Source organism: Apium graveolens, chromosome 1 (assembly GCF_009905375.1).
Source record: "Apium graveolens cultivar Ventura chromosome 1, ASM990537v1, whole genome shotgun sequence".
Lineage (NCBI taxonomy): Eukaryota > Viridiplantae > Streptophyta > Magnoliopsida > Apiales > Apiaceae > Apium > Apium graveolens.
The window spans coordinates 191,240,032-191,258,462 of NC_133647.1; positions in this window are offsets into that span (position 1 = coordinate 191,240,032).

Sequence of the window (18,431 nt, forward strand, 5' to 3'; positions counted from 1 at the left end):
TTTCAAGGACAAAAGGGATACTGTAATCAGGAAGGCTGTGCACTTGTGCCGTGATCATAGCCTTCTTCAGTGCCATGAATGCTTGATTTGCTGCCTCATTTCAATAGAAGGACCCCTTTTTGAGTAAATTAGTCAATGGTTTATTGATGGGTCCATAATGCCTAATGAACCTTCTATAGTACATTGTAATTTCCAAGAAGCCTCTTAGGTGATTAATTGTCAGTGGTGTTGGCCAGTCTACCATCACTTGCACCTTAAATGGGTCAGTAGAGACTCCTGCTTGTGAGATGATATGTCCAAGATACTCCACTTGATTTTGACCAAACAGACACTTGCTGAGTTTGGCATAGAGTTTATGTTGCCTCAGCTTGGACATGACTACATGCAAGTGCTGAACATGATCATCTAATGATTTGCTGTAGATCAATATATCAAAAAAAAATACTAAGACTGTGGATCTCAATTCAGTCTTAAAAACCTAATTCATAAGGGATTGAAATATTGCGGGTGCATTTGTGAGCCCAAAGGGCATCACTTTGAATTTATATAAGCCTTGATGTGTTCTAAAAGCTGTTTTGAACACATCAGGTGGTGATACCCTTATCTGGTGGTAACCAGCTCTCAAGTCCAATTTTGTGAACCACCTTGCCCCTTGCAGTTCATCCAACAGTTCAAAAATATTGGTATGGGGTATTTATTCTTCACTGTGATGTTATTCAACTTTCTGTAATCTATACACATTCTCCGGGAACCATCTTTTTTTCTTTACTAAAATGATTGGGGAAGCAAAAGGACTGGTGCTTTTCTGTATCACCCCAGACTCCAGTATTTCCTTTATCTATTTTTCAATTTCTTCCTTTTGTATGTAGGGGACCCTGTACCCTCTCTGATTGATATATTGAATCCCTTCCAATAATGGAATTTTGTGATCATGTTCCCTCTATGGTGGCAAGCCTTGAGGTTCTTGAAAGACATCTGTGAATTCCTGCAATACTGGTCTTAATTGGTTCAGAATGGATGGCTTCTTTTTGCTAGGGAAATCAGTCACCTTCATCATACAAATACAACCAAGTGTGACCCCTTCTTTGGAGTTGAGTAGTTTTCCTAGAATCCTGCTACTGATGGCTTGTAGACTTCCCAGGTTCTGGGCCCCTTGTAGAGTAATAGTTTGGCCTTCTTTAGTGACTGAGATGCTCATCTTATGGTAGTCCAGAGTGATTGGATTATGCTTCCTTAACCAATCGACTCCAAGAATGATGTCTGAACCCCCCCAGTGGGAAATGCCTCATGTCTATATCAAACTGGTGGCCTTGCACTGAATACCTCAAATATCGACACAATGAATCTGAAGGGTTTTTAGCACATAAACGCAGCGAAAACGTAAATTTAAATCTTAAAAAAAACCGAAACCCTCCGCAGGATCCATGCGAAAAATAATATTTAATTCCTAGTTCAGTATGTTTACCTTAAGAAGCTTTACGTTAATGGAAAGATGGAGGTCTTTAATGGTGATCCAAAACGATGAACGGAGATCCTTAGCAGCTGCTCCTCAAGTGTGAAGCACTCCACCGGTATCCACTAAGAAAACGATGTAATGAAGGAGGAGGAGATGGAGAGAATTAGGGTTTTGTAAATCTTTTTGGTTGAGGCAAAAATAGGGTCTATAATAGTATATTTATAGGCAAAATTTTCAGCTGAAAATTTTCCCATAAAATATTATTATTATTAACCCTTTATTATTGTCACTAATAATTAAAACACCTTTTAATTATTAATCTTTTTTCTAAACTCTTTAGAAATAATTCTCTCACTTGATTTAATTTCCAAAAATTAAATTCTTAATTAATAATATTAAGAACCTTTTCTTAATTAATTTACAATCAATTAAATCTCATTTAATCAATTATTAAATTTGCCAATTAATTATTTATTTCATAAATAAATAATTATCAGCCGTTATTAATTAATATCTCCACCATTAAATCATTCTCTTTTATGGTGTGACCCTGTAGGTTCAATATTAAGCCGGTATTAGAAATAAATAATAATAAAACTATTTTATCATTATTTATATAAATTCTCTAATTCATTAAATATGATTAATTAATTAATCATATTTATTCTACATCGTGAGGGATACTTCTCAGCATATCGTGACTATCCGGATAATACGAATTCACTGCTTAGAATACCAAGAACCTATTTAGTGAGTAGTTACCGTACAATTAATTCCTTCTACCCTGCAATGTCACGATTAAATACAAGGCATGGAACTTGTGTCAAGCCTATCTTATTTAATCACTTGCTTTCCCATTCACTATGCTTAGTTCTATTTAATGTAAATTAGAAACTCCTTTCTAATTTCATTCACTCTGGCCAGAGATTCCTGAACTAGCATAAGTGGATCAACATTGAATATTCTCTTCCTTCACTGGAAGGGGTAGATCATTTATTGATCATACACTATCTTCGTGTACAAATTCCTATACCTAGTAGAGCCCTTATAATTGTCCCTTGAGACTAAGAACTAAACCAAAGCATAGTTCAGTGTACACAAGATGACTATGATGACCTCAAATCTAAGGATACTTGTACAACTATCACTATGTGAATAACTGCTGACACGTGAGTGAACTCCATCAGTTATTCAGTTGTGTGAGTCATGTTCAGTGAACTTATTCTATAATAAGCACCTATATACTAGCTATAGTGTCACCACACAAATGTCTATGAGACAGACATCCTTCATAATGAAGCAAGCATAGTATGTACCGATCTTTGCGGATTATTAATTACCAGTTAGTAATCCCACGACCAGGAACTATTTAAATTTAGAGTTATCATCTTTTAGGTCTCATTATTATGATCTCATCACAATCCATAAAAAGCTTTACTCTAAACTGTGGTATATCTTATTTAAACATTTAAATAGATAGAGCCCGCAATAAAAACAAAACAAGTCTTTTATTAATATCAATGAAATCAAAACATATTACATAAAAGTTATTCCTAAATCCTTATACATGATTGGATTTAGGACATATCTCTTTCAAGCTCAGCAGACACATGGTTCATCTATGTTTTTGACACACGGTTCATCTATGTTTTTGATAAAACCAAACTCTTTGATTGTCTCGACAAAACGGATGTTCCATCTACGAGAAGCTTGCCTTAAACCATATATGGTTCGCAGCAGCTTACACACTAGGTGTTCATTTTCCTTGGAAAGAAAACCCTCTGGCTGTGTCATATACACTTCCTCCTCAAGTTCCCCATTGAGGAAGGCCATTTTCACGTCCATTTTCCAGATCTCATAGTCGTAGTAAGCAGCAATCGCAAGCAAAATCTGAATTGATTTTAACAGGGCTATAGGCGAAAATGTTTCATCAAAGTCAATCCCTTGCCTTTGTTTGAATCCTTTTGCCACGAGCCTGGCCTTATAGGTCTCCACCTGGCCATCTGCTCCAATCTTTCTTTTGTATACCCACTTGCACCCAATAGGCTTAACACCTTCAGGCGCCTCAACCAGAGTCCATACTTGATTGGTATACATAGATTCCATTTCGGATTTCATGGCACTATGCCATTTCTCTGAGTCAACACTACTCATAGCCTCATTATAGGTCACAGGGTCGTCATCATCAATGATTGACAACTCATTGTCATTCTCAATGACAGGGCCATAATACCTCTCAGGTTGGTGAGACAATCTCCCTGTCCTACGAATGGGCTGTTCCACAGAAGGTTGTTCATTCTGAACATGTGTTTCCACTTGATCCGTAGTAGTTTGTGCTTCTTGAACTTCATCAAGTTCAATTTTTCTCCCACTGTTTCCTTCAAGGATAAACTCCTTTTCCAAGAAGGTAGCATGTCTGGAGACAAACACCCGATGATCGGTGTAAAAGTAATACCCCAAAGTCTCTTTAGGATATCCCATAAAATTATATTTTACGGATCGAGATTCCAGCTTATCTGGGTCAACTTTCTTGACATAAGCTGGACATCCCCAAATCTTAACGTGTTTAAGACTCGGTTTCCTTTCTTTCCATATCTCATATGGTGTTTGAGGAACAGATTTGGAAGGCACCTTATTCAGTAAATATGCTGAGGTTTCCAATGCATAACCCCATAGGAATACTGGAAGATTCGCATAGCTCATCATGGACCGAACCATGTCTAACAAAGTTCGATTTCTCCTTTCAGATACCCCATTCAACTGTGGAGTATATGGAGGAGTCCACTGGGAGACTATACCATTTTTTTGAGATAATCTAGAAACTCTCCATTCAAGTATTCACCACCTCGATCTGATCGAAGAGTTATAATACTGTGTTTGGTTTGTTTCTCCACTTCATGTTTATATTCTTTGAACTTTTCAAAGGCTTCAGACTTGTGTTTCATCAAATACACATATCCGAATCTAGATCTATCATCTATGAAAGTAATGAAGTACGAAAATCCACCCATGGCTTGCGTAGACATTAGTCCACATACATCTGTGTGTACGAATCCTAGCAAATCTGCAGCCCTCTCTCCATGTCCACTAAATGGAGATTTGGTCATTTTACCCAATAGACAAGACTTGCGTGGAGGATATGATTCAAAATCAAAGGGGTCAAGTAACCCATCCTTATGCAATGTCCGCAGTCTATTTTCACTAATATGACCTAGCCTACAGTGCCATAAATAGGTCAGATTTTCATCATCTCGTTTTCTTTTATTAGTTTGTTCAATCTGAAGTAAATCATACTCTACGTCACATACATACAGACCATTATTTAAAATGCCACGTCCAAAAAGAACATTATCTGTAAGGATAGAACATTCATTATTCTTAATAATAAATGAAAAACCATCCACATCCAACATAGGAATATAAACAATATTCATCACAATAGAGGGAACGTAATAACAATTATTCAAAATAATAGTCTTGCCCGTAGGCATATGTAAACTAAATGATCCTACAGATATGGCCGCAACCCTTGCTCCATTGCCCATACGTAGAATCACCTCATCTTTTTCAAGAGTTCTACTTCCCTTTAGTCCTTGCAACGAATTGCAAATATGAGAACCACAGGCGTTATCTAATACCCAAGTAGAAATTTGACCTAGTGACATATTAACTTCGATCATGAACATGCCTGAATCAGAAGCTGTAGTCTCACTACCCTTCTTCTTCAATTCTGCAAGGTAAACCTTGCAGTTCCTCTTCCAGTGCCCCAACTTGTTACAGTGAAAACAAACAGCTAAATTGAGACCAGTCAACTTGTGAGCATCTAGTATGCTCCGGAGTGATAGTGCAGAAGACATGACGAATATAGTAAATCTGTAAATGATAAACACATAACAACACTTAGCAAATATTCAATTTCATTTCAAAACACTATATGAATCGAGTCTTTATTCATAAGTGTCTCCCACTAGTTTATCTAATTTTTTCAACCCCCTAAGTGAAAATTAAGCATTCATAATGCTAGTGGGAATAGGGATCCTATATTCCATCACACAACCTCGGCTGTGGCACGAAACGTCATGTGATGTTCAATAGGCAGACAACTCTTGTCAATTACATCTTATGTTATTCCCTAATATAAGTTTAGCCTCTTGAATAATTGAGTCACGGCTGTGGCACGACAAACTCAATATTCTAAGTCAAGTCTAACCCAACATTTCGTACAATTGAATCAATCTCCAATGGTCCACGACTGTAGCACGTCCGACCTTTAGATTCTAATTCAATGTACACATCTCTATGTAATAGACAAGTATTTCTTATTTCGAAATCAAAGCCCTCGGCTGTAGCACGAAACGACAATGATTTAAAAATAAGAACCACTTTCTACCATGTTGGAAGGCTATGACCGACACAAGCCCGTTGTGTCATTGGCCAATTACTACTTGATATTATTTAATTTTAGAGGGATTATATTACGTTACAATCATAATCATATTATAAAGAGATTCTTCCTTTTAAATTAAATATTTCAAATCAATAATCGATAATCAAATGATTCCCAGATCGGGTGGAGCATTGTCAAGAGGCGTCACTTAATAACCCCTTCTTACAGATAGAAATATGTTGTTGAAGATATCATCCTTTCTCTCAATATTGAAAATTCATATTCAATTATGTGTTTCATAAACACAAGAATCTCATGATCGTATTCATAATATTTATTGTTAAGGCAAGAAATGATTCATATTCTAGATTTTCTAGAGCACGCCTTATATTGATTTAAGTTCACCTAAATCTATCATCGCATGGTAAACATAGGCATATATCTCATATATAAAATTAAATAAACAAGTAAATGTAAAGTGCAATAAAGTAAATGTGTTTGTTTATGGCCCCATCCTATGTGATCTTTATCAAGCTAATGATAAAGATCAAGGTCAATCTAATATGGTGATGGAAATAAATATAACTACTTATTACATAAGTCTTCTTCTTTGTTTAGACTTCTTGTATGCCTCGTCTTCTTCTTTGTATCACCTCCATTGGATAGCCTTCTTGAGTCTTCAATTACATTACATGATTGAAAGTAAAACTAATCTAATGAACTTACAAGAATAACTCGAGTTATATTCGAGATTTATGATTACAAAGATTGACGACATGCAATTCATATTTAAAACCATAATCAGAACCAAAACCAAAACCAAAACCATTACACTAAGGTCGAAAGGCCATAACCATCCACCATGCTCATACAACACATAAAAGCATGTTAAAACACATAATATGATCTTAACATATCATATTATCCATGATCTAATCATAAAAAGAAAATATGACAAAAATCAGAAAAATCAGAATCAAATCAGAAAAACAAGAATCACTGTTTACGGGCAGTAAACGACGTCAAACGCCTTACAGACGAGTCGTTGATAGCTTTAGCTCTCAGTTTTGTTCAGACGCTCGTTTACCTATGGAATAGGGTATTCGTTTGCATAAATCGGACACCAGACCCAGATTTCAGCAAATCTGCAGCAGCCAATTCAGAATCCGTATCTAATATGATTCTCATAATTAGAACAAACATAAATCATGTATATATCAGTATATATACAGATTACATAATCATCTTATGATTATACAACTCACATGAATATCATATATTCAAAACCATACATATATAAGCATATTATATCAACATCAAATCATGGTGAATCACGTACATGATCATATATCGAAAACAGTTAAACACATAAACGAATTAAAAACTTTTCGCAAGTAGCTCTGATGCCATTGAAGGGTTTTTAGCACATAAACGCAGCGAAAACATAAATTTAAATCTTAAAAAACCGAAACCCTCCGCAGGATCCATGCGAAAAATAATATTTAATTCGTAGTTCAGTATGTTTACCTTAAGAAGCTTTACGTTAATGGAAAAATGAAGGTCTTTAATGGCGATCCAAAAACGATGAACGGAGATCCATAGCAGCTGCTCCTCAAGTGTAAAGCACTCCACCGGTATCCACCAAGAAAACGATGTAATGAAGGAGGAGGAGATGAAGAGAATTAGGGTTTTGTAAATCTTTTTGGTTGAGGCAAAAATAGGGTCTATAATAGTATATTTATAGGCAAAATTTTCAGCTGAAAATTTTCCCATAAAATATTATTATTATTAACCCTTTATTATTCTCACTAATAATTAAAACACCTTTTAATTATTAATCCTTTTTCTAAACTCTTTAGAAATAATTTTCTCACTTGATTTAATTTTCAAAAATTAAATTCTTAATTAATAATATTAAGAACCTTTTCTTAATTAATTTATAATCAATTAAATCTCATTTAATCAATTATTAAATTTTCCAATTAATTATTTATTTCATAAATAAATAATTATCACCCATTATTAATTAATTCCTCCACCATTAAATCATTCTCTTTTATGGTGCGACCCTGTAGGTTCAATATTAAGCTGGTAGTAGAAATAAATAATAATAAAACTATTTTATTATTATTTATATAAATTCTCTAATTCATTAAATATGATTAATTAATTAATCATATTTATTCTACATCGTGAGGGATACTTCTCAGCATATCGCGACTATCCGGATAATACGAATTCACTGCTTAGAATACCAAGAACCTATTCAGTGAGTAGTTACCGTACAATTAATTCCTTCTACCCTGCAATGTCATTATTAAATACAAGGCATGAAACTTGTGTCAAGCCTATCTTATTTAATCACTTGCTTTCCCATTCACCATGCTTAGTTCTATTTAATGTAAATTAGAAACTCCTTTCTAATTTCATTCACTCTGGCCAGAGATTCCTGAACTAGCATAAGTGAATCAGCATTGAACATTCTCTTCCTTCACTGGAAGAGGTAGATCCTTTATTGATCATACACTATCTTCGTGTACAAATTCCTATACCCAGTAGAACCCTTATAATTGTCCCTTGAGACTAAGAACTAAACCAAAGCATAGTTCAGTGTACACAAGATGACTATGATGACCTCAAGCCTAAGAATACTTGTACAACTATCACTATGTGAACAACTGCTGACACGTGATTGAACTCCATCAGTTATTCAGCTGTGTGAGTCATATTCAGTGAACTTATTCTATAATAAGCACCTACATACTAGCTATAGTGTCACCACACAAATGTCTATGAGAACATACATCCTTCATAATGAAGCAAGCATAGTATGTACCAATCTTTACGGATTATTAATTACCAGTTAGTAATCCTACGACCAGGAACTATTTAAGTTTAGAGTTATCATCTTTTAGGTCTCATTATTATGATCTCATCACAATCCATAAAAAGCTTTACACTAAACTGTGGTATATCTTATTTAAACAATTAAATAGATAGAGCCCGCAATAAAAACAAAACAAGTCTTTTATTAATATCAATGAAATCAAAACAGATTACATAAAAGTTATTCCTAAATCCTTATACATGATTGGACTTAGGACATATCTCTTTCAGAATCTACCAACATACTGCTGGCATTTGCTATTATGACCATCAAGGGAGTAACTACTTCAGTCACCGGTTTGAGTTGTTTGGCTAAGTTAACGTCAACAAAACTATGCGTTGAACCACTATCTATGAGTATGTGTACCCTCCTGCCTTTAACAGTCCCTTGGTGTCTGATTGTACTAGTAGATTGGCTTCCAGCTAGTGCATTTAAGGAAATTTCCACCGGGTGTTCTTGACTAAGTGAGTCCCCTTCTCTTCCTTCTTCGTGTAACAACAATAGTTCTGTCTCATCCAACTCTTCACCAAACAATTTATATAGCTTCGACCTGCAATCAGTACCAGGGTGGAATAGTTCATCACAATGAAAACACTGGCCCTTAGCCCTCCTCTCCATAATCTCTTTGCTGCTGAGTGTAGACCTGGTTCTGTTATCTTCTCTGTTCTATACTTTAGGTTGAGACATATGATTCGTATGGAAAGATCTTGGGTTTAAGGCTGGTTGTGGGGAAAATTTAGTGGTGATGTTCTTGGTATGGAGGTTATCCCACTTTAGACATTTTCGTCTCTTCCTGTTTGGCTAGATAAACTGCATCAACTAAGGTAGCAGGTCTAAACATTCTCACATACAACTTGATGGTCACCTTTAAGCCACTTATGAAACTTGACAATCAGTACTCCTCATTAAATCCTTTGTTTTTGTGTGTCACTAGAGCCCTAAGATCCTCAAACCTATCTTCATACTCTATCACCGTGGAGGTTTGTTTCAACTTATTAAACTGATCCTGGACATCCAATTGCTTAGGGTTTTCGAATCTCATGGTAACATCAGTCAAGAAAGCCTTCCAGTGTACATTGGGTTTACTGGACTGATAGTACCTATACCAGGTAGTGGCCTTACCCTCAAAATGCATTATAGCTAATTTAACCTTCTTACTTTCATCAATTAGAACAAAATCAAAGTATTGTTTCGCCTTTAATATCCATCCCTTGGGGTCTACTCCGTTAAATTTTGGGAATTCTAGCTTTGGGTGTGGGTTAAAAGTAGGTGTGTTAAATGGGTGTTATGTGATTTGTGGTCCACTGCTGTTATGTAATGCATTGTTGTAGGGATGAAAAGGAATACCCTCAGTGTTGTAAGGAGGAGTCATTATATAAGGGTTAAAGGGGATAATCAATGGTTGGCTTGAGATATAGGCTCCAGAATGTGGAGGAGTAGAAAATGTACTAGTTATGGGTATGGCAGATGTTGGAATAGTAGAAAATGGTATCTCCGTTGTCAGAATTGTGGAAAATGGTGGGGTTGTGTGGTTACCCAAACTTGTTTGGTATGTAGTACTAGTACTGTAAGTAGGTGGAGCAATGAAGGGAGTACTGATATAACTGGTGGGAGTGTGTGTGATGTTAAATGGGGTGTGTAAAACGGAGGAGAAGGGTACTGTAGTTCTACTGTTACTAGAAGAGGGAGTACCTGACTGGGAGGAGCTATGTATGAGAGGGTTGAACACACCTCCGGTGTCAAGCGTACTACCAAATCGCATAGTTTGCCCCATTGAAGGAATGACGCTTTGCGTTTTACTACCAACAACTTCCTTATTTTGCAACTGCATACCCAATAATAAGGTTCGAATCTCTTTCAAAGACTCGTCCATACCGCCCATTCTATTTACCATCCCCTCTATCCTTCCATTAAACTCTTGAGATATGATAGTCGCTTCACCCCGTCCTTTAGAGACTGCTGCCATAACTTCCATAACCTTACTTTCCTGTGCCCCCAAACGTTCATCCAAACCCCTAAGTCGGGTGCCATACGCCATAGAACTAAATAGAGCCGAGGAACGATGGCTCTGATATCAATTGTAATGATCACACAAAATAAATAGAAAATATACGAAGTAAATTCAGGGAAGAAGAAAAGTATTCATTGAACTTGGAAAAATAAGAAATGAGTTTATCCAGATCTACCCAATAATGGGTGCTGCTATTCTATTTATCCCCTCTCCTTCTGTGACTGCCAGGTGTTATAATTCTATTGGTCTAAAATAAACAGAATGTTCAATCACGTGATGCTAAGATTACACCCAATACTATACCGTTTTAGTACATAACAATACTGACAGTAATTTAAAATAGCAAGCCTGTTACAAAATGCTAATCTAAGGTTGTCGAATAAAGAGGCATCAATTCCTCAGAGATATCCTGTTGCATCTATCATCGATGATGATGGTTGTACAAGTGTATTGTATACGCAAGAGGCCATCACTCAATATTCGAATTCAATCAGATTGATATCTACGACTTCTAATTTCGGAATGTGTATATGTACGTATATATAAAGGGGTTTCCAGAAACCCTAGAAATTATCGTTCTATTCCCTATTTACATTTGTATGTAATCGGGTCAAAGCCCAATTCAGTTTCTAGTCGGGTCGAATCCCATTTCTCCGACTTCTACTTTCTTTATTGTTATGGTTTTTTATTACTAGTAATATAACCCGACTATTGAGTATGGTATTAATGTTATGTTTATAATAAAAAGATTATAATTATTAACTATTGAGTCATATGGGAAATAAGATTACTGAGTTTAAATCAATATAATAATTATAATTAAAAAAATGGATAAAATAATACTATAATACTATAAGTCATATAGAAGTAAAAGAAGAATAAATATTATACATTTAAAATTATAATGAAATTCAAAAAGGGTTAAATCAAAAGTTGAAACCGGATACGTCTAATATATTGAATTAACATACATAAGGGAATTAATAATACAAAAGTTAAAGCTAAAAGGGTGAAACAAAATAAAACTAAAGTTAATAGGTAGAGGTATAATGAAACAAAAATAAAACTAAACTTATTAGAATCATACGACATGTAGAAGTATAAGATAAAAAAATATAAAACCCAACTTAATAGAATCATAATACATATAGAAGTATTACATAAATAATGGTGTAATCAAAAGTTTAGTAGAATTAAAAGATAGACAAAAGTAGAATCATAAGATATACATTACCAAAAGTTGGTGATACTGAAAATTGGCGAAATAAAAATTAGTACCACTAAAGAGGATTTTTAACTTACTAATAAAGGTTATTAACTAGTTGATAACCCTCGGGCCGAGTTAATTTATTTAAATAATTTTTTAAAATTCATAATAATATAAGTGTAATGTCAAAATTTCTAATTTTTACTCAGAAAGTATGTTAGATATATTTGATAATGTCATGGCTAATATGTTTTATGTTTAGATTTCAGATCTTATTTGAACAGAACAAATCAGTACTTAACTGATCAGTACTTATACTGGACGTCAGAACTTAAGGGATATCAGTACTTATGTTATCAGGAGATAAGCATCAGGAGATAGATATCAGAACTTAAGTGCTGAAGGACGATCAGATAAGGACAGTAGCTGATTAAAGTTAAGAAGATCAAGATAAACATAAGAAGAGATATGCATGAAGAAGGAATTCCGTAAAGAATGGAATACTTGGAAGGAAAGATATCTGATTGATATATATTAGGAAGCAGAATTATATTCCATATCAATTAGCGATTATCTTGTAACTGTGTAATATATAAACACAGATATAGGGTTTACACTATAAGTGTTATCATTATCGAGAATATTATTTACTGTAACCCTAGCAGCTCTCGTGATATTTTGTTCATCACTGAGAGATAACAGTTCCAAATTGTAACAGAGTTTATTGTTTCAATAAAGTTTGTTTTCTGTTACATAAGTTCTTGAAGTTTGATTTGATTGTAATAAACACTGTATTCACCCCCTCTACAGTGAAAGTGTGACCTAACAAGTGGTATCAGAGCCTTCTGTTAACACACATACAGTTAAAGATCCAAACACAATCATGTCTGACACAGAAACTCCAACTAAGCCTACCAAAACTGAGGAATCATCAAAGACATCAACTCAGAGTCGATATGAGACTATCAGAGTTCCCATATTGAGACCATCTGAATATCCCATATGGAAGGTAAGGATGACCATGTTTCTGGAAGCAACAGATCCAGAATACCTTGATAGAATCAAGGAAGGGCCTCACAAACCTACCAAGCTCGCTGTTGTAGTTGCAGGTGAAGCAGCAAAGACCGTACCAAAGGAAAAGAGTGATTACACTGCTGAAGATATAGCATCTATTGCTAAGGATGCCAAGGTACGACACTTATTGCATAGTGCCATTGATAATGTAATGTCAAACAGGGTAATCAACTGCAAGACTGCTAAGGAGATATGGGATGCACTGGAGACAAGGTGTCAAGGAACTGAAACAGTTAAGAAGAACAGGAAGACAATACTCACTCAAGAGTATGAACACTTTGACTCTAGGACTAATGAGTCATTGACTGATGTATATGATAGATTTGTCAAACTCTTGAATGACTTGTCATTGGTTAATAAGGAGTATGATCTTGAAGATACAAACCTTAAATTCCTGTTAGCTCTTCCTGAATGTTAGGATTTGAAGGCAACAACAATAAGAGACAACTACAATCTTGATGAAACAACTCTTGATGAAATCTATGGAATGCTCAAGACTCATGAACTTGAGATGGAACAAAGAAGCAAGAGGAAAGGAGGAAAGTCAAGGACAGTTGCTCTCAAGGCTGAAGAGGAATCCCCCAAACCACCTTCCTCAAAGAAAGACAAGGGTAAATCTCTTATCATAAAGTCTGATACTGAGTCATCAAGTTCTGAGAGTGATGATGACTCAGATTCTGAAAGCTTGCCTGAAACTGATGCTGATGAGGAGATGATGAAGCTGTGTGCTCTTATGGTGAAAGGAATCACAAAGATTGCATACAGGAAGTTCAGGAAGGGAAAGAAGTTTTCCAGGAAAGGCATAAGTTCCGATAAGAAGAATTTCAGAAGATCTGAAGGAAGAGGAGGAAAGTCTGACAGAGGAGATTACGCTAATGTTAAATGTTATAATTGTGGTGAGAAAGGCCACATATCTCCTGATTGCAAGAAGACCAAGAGTGACAAAGGCAAAGCTCTTGTCACAAAGCAGAAAAGCTGGACAGACACCTCAGACTCTGAAAGTGAGGAGAACTATGCATTGATGGCAAATGCTGATAAATCAAGTTCTGAGAGCAGTTCTGAAGCTGCTGAAACAAAGGTACCTCAGACTACTTATGCTTTTCATACTGATGATATTAATGAGTTGAGAAGATATCTTAAAACCATGTTTGTTAGTTATAGAGATCAAACTTTAACATGTGAAAGATTAACTTCTGAAAATCTTGATTTTAGGAAAAGAAATGATTTCTTAGAAAAAGAGTTAGTCATGTTCCATCAAACTCAGAAGGATAGAGATGATGCTTTTTATGTTAGGGATGAAGTGCTAAAAATGAATGAATCTCTAAAAACTGAGTTAGAAAAGGAGAGAGAGATTATCAGAACTTGGACTAACTCTGGCAAAACAACTCAAAATTTGCTAAGCAGTGGAAACTGGAAAGAGGGCTTAGGTTATGGAGAAAATAAAAATGAAAAAGGAACTGTAGAAATTAAGCCTGTTGATAAGCAAAAGCCGAAGTTAAAACCTGTTAAGTTTGTAACTGAAAAATCTGAAAATGAGAAATCAGAAGTTAAAAAGGAATTAGCTTCTGACAAACTAAAACAGGAAAAGTCAGCTGAAGTTAACATAGGCTTAATGACAAAGAAGCAGCTTAAGCATAAGCTGAAAGATGTTAAGAATGCAAACAAGGTAAAATCACCTAGGAAAAACAGGAATGGAAAGGAAGGTGTGAATAAAAGCAATAACTATAAATCTGTTCCTGATACTCCTAGGAAAGCGTGTCATAACTGTGGAAGTTCTAACCATCTGGCTTCTTTTTGCAGGAAGAATAAGAATATTAACTCCTTTTCTTCAAAATCAGGAGTTAAGAGTCAGTCTGTTAGATACAAACCACAAAATCCTTGTTTTCATTGTGGTAGTTTATGGCATTCCATTTATACTTGTAAGGAATATCATAGTTTGTACTATGATTATTATCAAATAAAACCTTCTTTAAAGAAAGTTTCTGTTGTTCCTTCTAGTGTAAGTTCTGATTCAAAGTCTGGTAGTATAAGTTCTGATAAGAAAACTGTTAACATAAAATCTGATGCAAAATCCGCTGCAAATGTTAACAAACCTAAAAAGGCCAAAGGATCCAAGCAAGTCTGGGTCCTTAAAACTAATAATTAGTGGTCTTTTTGATTGCAGGGCAACAGGAAAAATATTTTAGTTCTGGACAGTGGATGTTCAGGACATATGACTGGAAATAAGGCCCTGCTATCAGACTTTGTGGAGAAAGCTGGCCCAAGTGTTTCTTATGGAGATGGCAACATTGGAAAAACTTTGGGATATGGCAATATCAATCTTGGGAATGTCATCATTAAAGATGTAGCTCTGGTCTCAGGACTTAAACACAACTTACTGAGTATAAGTCAAATCTGTGACAGAGGTTATCATGTTGATTTCTTTGCAGAACATTGTGAAATAGTTAGTAAATCTAAAGAAAAAATTGTTCTGAAGGGATTCAGGCGTGGTAACATTTATGAAGCTAAGCTTTCAACAAGTTCTGATGGTTCTGCAATCTGTTTAGTGAGTAGAGCCTCAACTGAAGAAAGCTGGAATTGGCACAAGAAACTCTCTCATTTAAACTTCAACAAGATAAATGAACTGATCAAGAAAGATCTTGTGAGAGGACTGCCAAAATCAGTGTTTGTTCCTGATGGTCTTTGTGACTCATGTCAGAAGGCTAAACAAAGAAAATCTTCGTTCAAGAGCAAGACTGAATCATCAATTCTTGAGCCTTATTATCTACTTCATGTTGATCTATTTGGTCCAGTGAATGTCATGTCTATTGCAAAGAAGAAATATGCGTTGGTCATAGTAGATGAGTTCACCAGATACACATGGGTGTATTTCTTGCACACAAAAAGTGAAACTGCATCTATCTTGATTGATCATGTCAAACATCTGGATAAATTGATCAAAGATTCTGTGAAAATTTTGAGGAGTGATAATGGCACTGAATTCAAGAATCTGATAATGGAAGAGTTCTGCAAAAATCATGGAATAAAGCAGGAATTTTCTGCTCCTGGAACTCCACAGCAAAATGGAGTTGTTGAAAGGAAGAATAGAACTCTCATTGAAGCTGCACGAACAATGCTTGAAGAAGCAAAGCTTCCAACCTATTTCTGGGCTGAAGCTGTGCAGGCTGCTTGTTTTACTCAAAATGCAACACTCATTAACAAGCATGGAAAAACACCATATGAGATGGTGAAGAACAAGAAGCCAAATCTCAAATACTTTCATGTATTTGGATGTAAGTGTTTTGTTCTCAAGACTCATCCTGAACAGCTATCCAAGTTTGATCTAAAAGCTGATGAGGGAATCTTTGTTGGATATCCACTTTCTACAAAAGCCTTCAGAGTCTATAATTTGAGAACAAAAGTGGTCATGGAATCTATCAATGTCTCTTTTGATGACAAGAAGATCACTGGACTTGAAGATTGCATTGATCATGATCAGCTGAGATTTGAAAATGAAGATTCATATTCTGATACCTCAAGTCCTGACAGTCTAAGTCCTGATACTGTAAATTCTGATGGATTAAACTCTGATGTTATTGAAACTGTGGTGACTACGTCAAAGGAAGATGCACCAATGCAGGGGGAGCATACTCAAGATATTATCACATCTCAAGAAGCATCAGAACATGCATCTGGCTCTTCAAATTCTGATTCGTCAAGTTCTGATAAGCCAAGTACTGACAGTACTGAAAATCTAAATGCTGAAGGATCCAACTCAGAGAGCATAGTTTCAGGGGGAGCATCAGAAAATGAAACCGAAGACAACATGAATCATGGGGGAGCATCCAGTTCTAGAGAAAATCTTCCATCTGCAAGGAAGTGGACAAAATCACATACACCTGATTTGATAATTGGAAATCCTGAGGCAGGTGTCAGAACTAGAACAGGTACTTCGAATGAATGTCTTTACAATTCTTTTCTCTCTCAGTCTGAGCCAAAAAAAGTGGAAGAAGCTCTTCAAGATGCTGATTGGGTGCAAGCAATGCAGGAAGAGTTGAATGAATTTGAAAGAAACAAAGTCTGGACCTTAGTGCCAAGACCTAAGAATAGATCGGTTGTTGGTACAAAGTGGGTATTCAGAAACAAAACTGACAGTGATGGCATAATTGTAAGGAACAAGGCAAGGCTGGTTGCAAAAGGATATTCTCAACAGGAGGGAATTGACTATGATGAAACATTTGCGCCAGTTGCTAGGTTAGAAGCCATAAGGATATTCATGGCTTATGCTGCTCACAAAAAGTTTACTGTCTTTCAAATGGATGTGAAAAGTGCTTTTCTCAATGGAGAATTGGAAGAGGAAGTATATGTTGAACAACCTCCAGGCTTTGTAGATTCCAAACATCCAGATTATGTCTACAGGCTTGATAAAGCACTTTATGGACTTAAGCAAGCTCCTAGAGCATGGTATGAGACTTTAGCTCAGTTTCTTCTGGAAAGTGGATTCAACAGAGGAACTATTGACAAAACACTGTTCTATCTCAACCATGGCAAGGACTTACTTTTGATCCAGATTTATGTTGATGATATTATTTTTGGGTCTCCAAATGACAAACTTTGCAAAAAGTTTGCCAAACTAATGCAGTCAAGATATCAGATGAGTATGATGGGAGAACTTAGTTATTTTCTGGGCCTTCAAGTCAAGCAGAGTGAAGAAGGAACTTTTATTTGTCAATCTAAGTACACCAGAAACTTGCTGAAGAAATTTGGAACGCAAGACTGTTCAAGTGCATCCACTCCCATGGCCACTGCAACAAAACTGGATAAGGATACTGGTAATTCAGTAGATATTACTGATTACAGAGGTATGATTGGCTCACTTCTCTATCTAACTGCTAGTAGACCAGATATCATGTTTGCTACCTGTCTTTGTGCAAGATTTCAAGCAGATCCAAGAGAACCTCACTTAACAGCTGTAAAAAGAATCTTTAAGTATCTTAAAGGAACAGCTGATCTAGGATTATGGTATCCTAGAGAATCAGATTTTAAATTAATAGGTTACTCAGATGCAGATTTTGCAGGTTGCAAAATTGACAGGAAAAGCACAAGTGGTAGCTGCCAATTTCTTGGAGGCAGGTTGGTTTCTTGGTATAGCAAGAAACAAAAGTCAATTTCCACATCAACTGCAGAAGCAGAGTATATTGCTGCAGGAAGCTGCTGTGCACAGATTCTTTGGATGAAGAATCAGTTACTGGATTATGGGTTAACATATTTCAAAATCCCTATTTACTGTGATAATCAAAGTGCTATTGCTATGACAGGTAATCCAGTTCAACACTCTATGACAAAGCACATCAGCATCAGGTACCATTTCATCAGGGAACATGTGGATGAAGGTACAGTGGAATTGCATTTTGTTCCCACAGATCAACA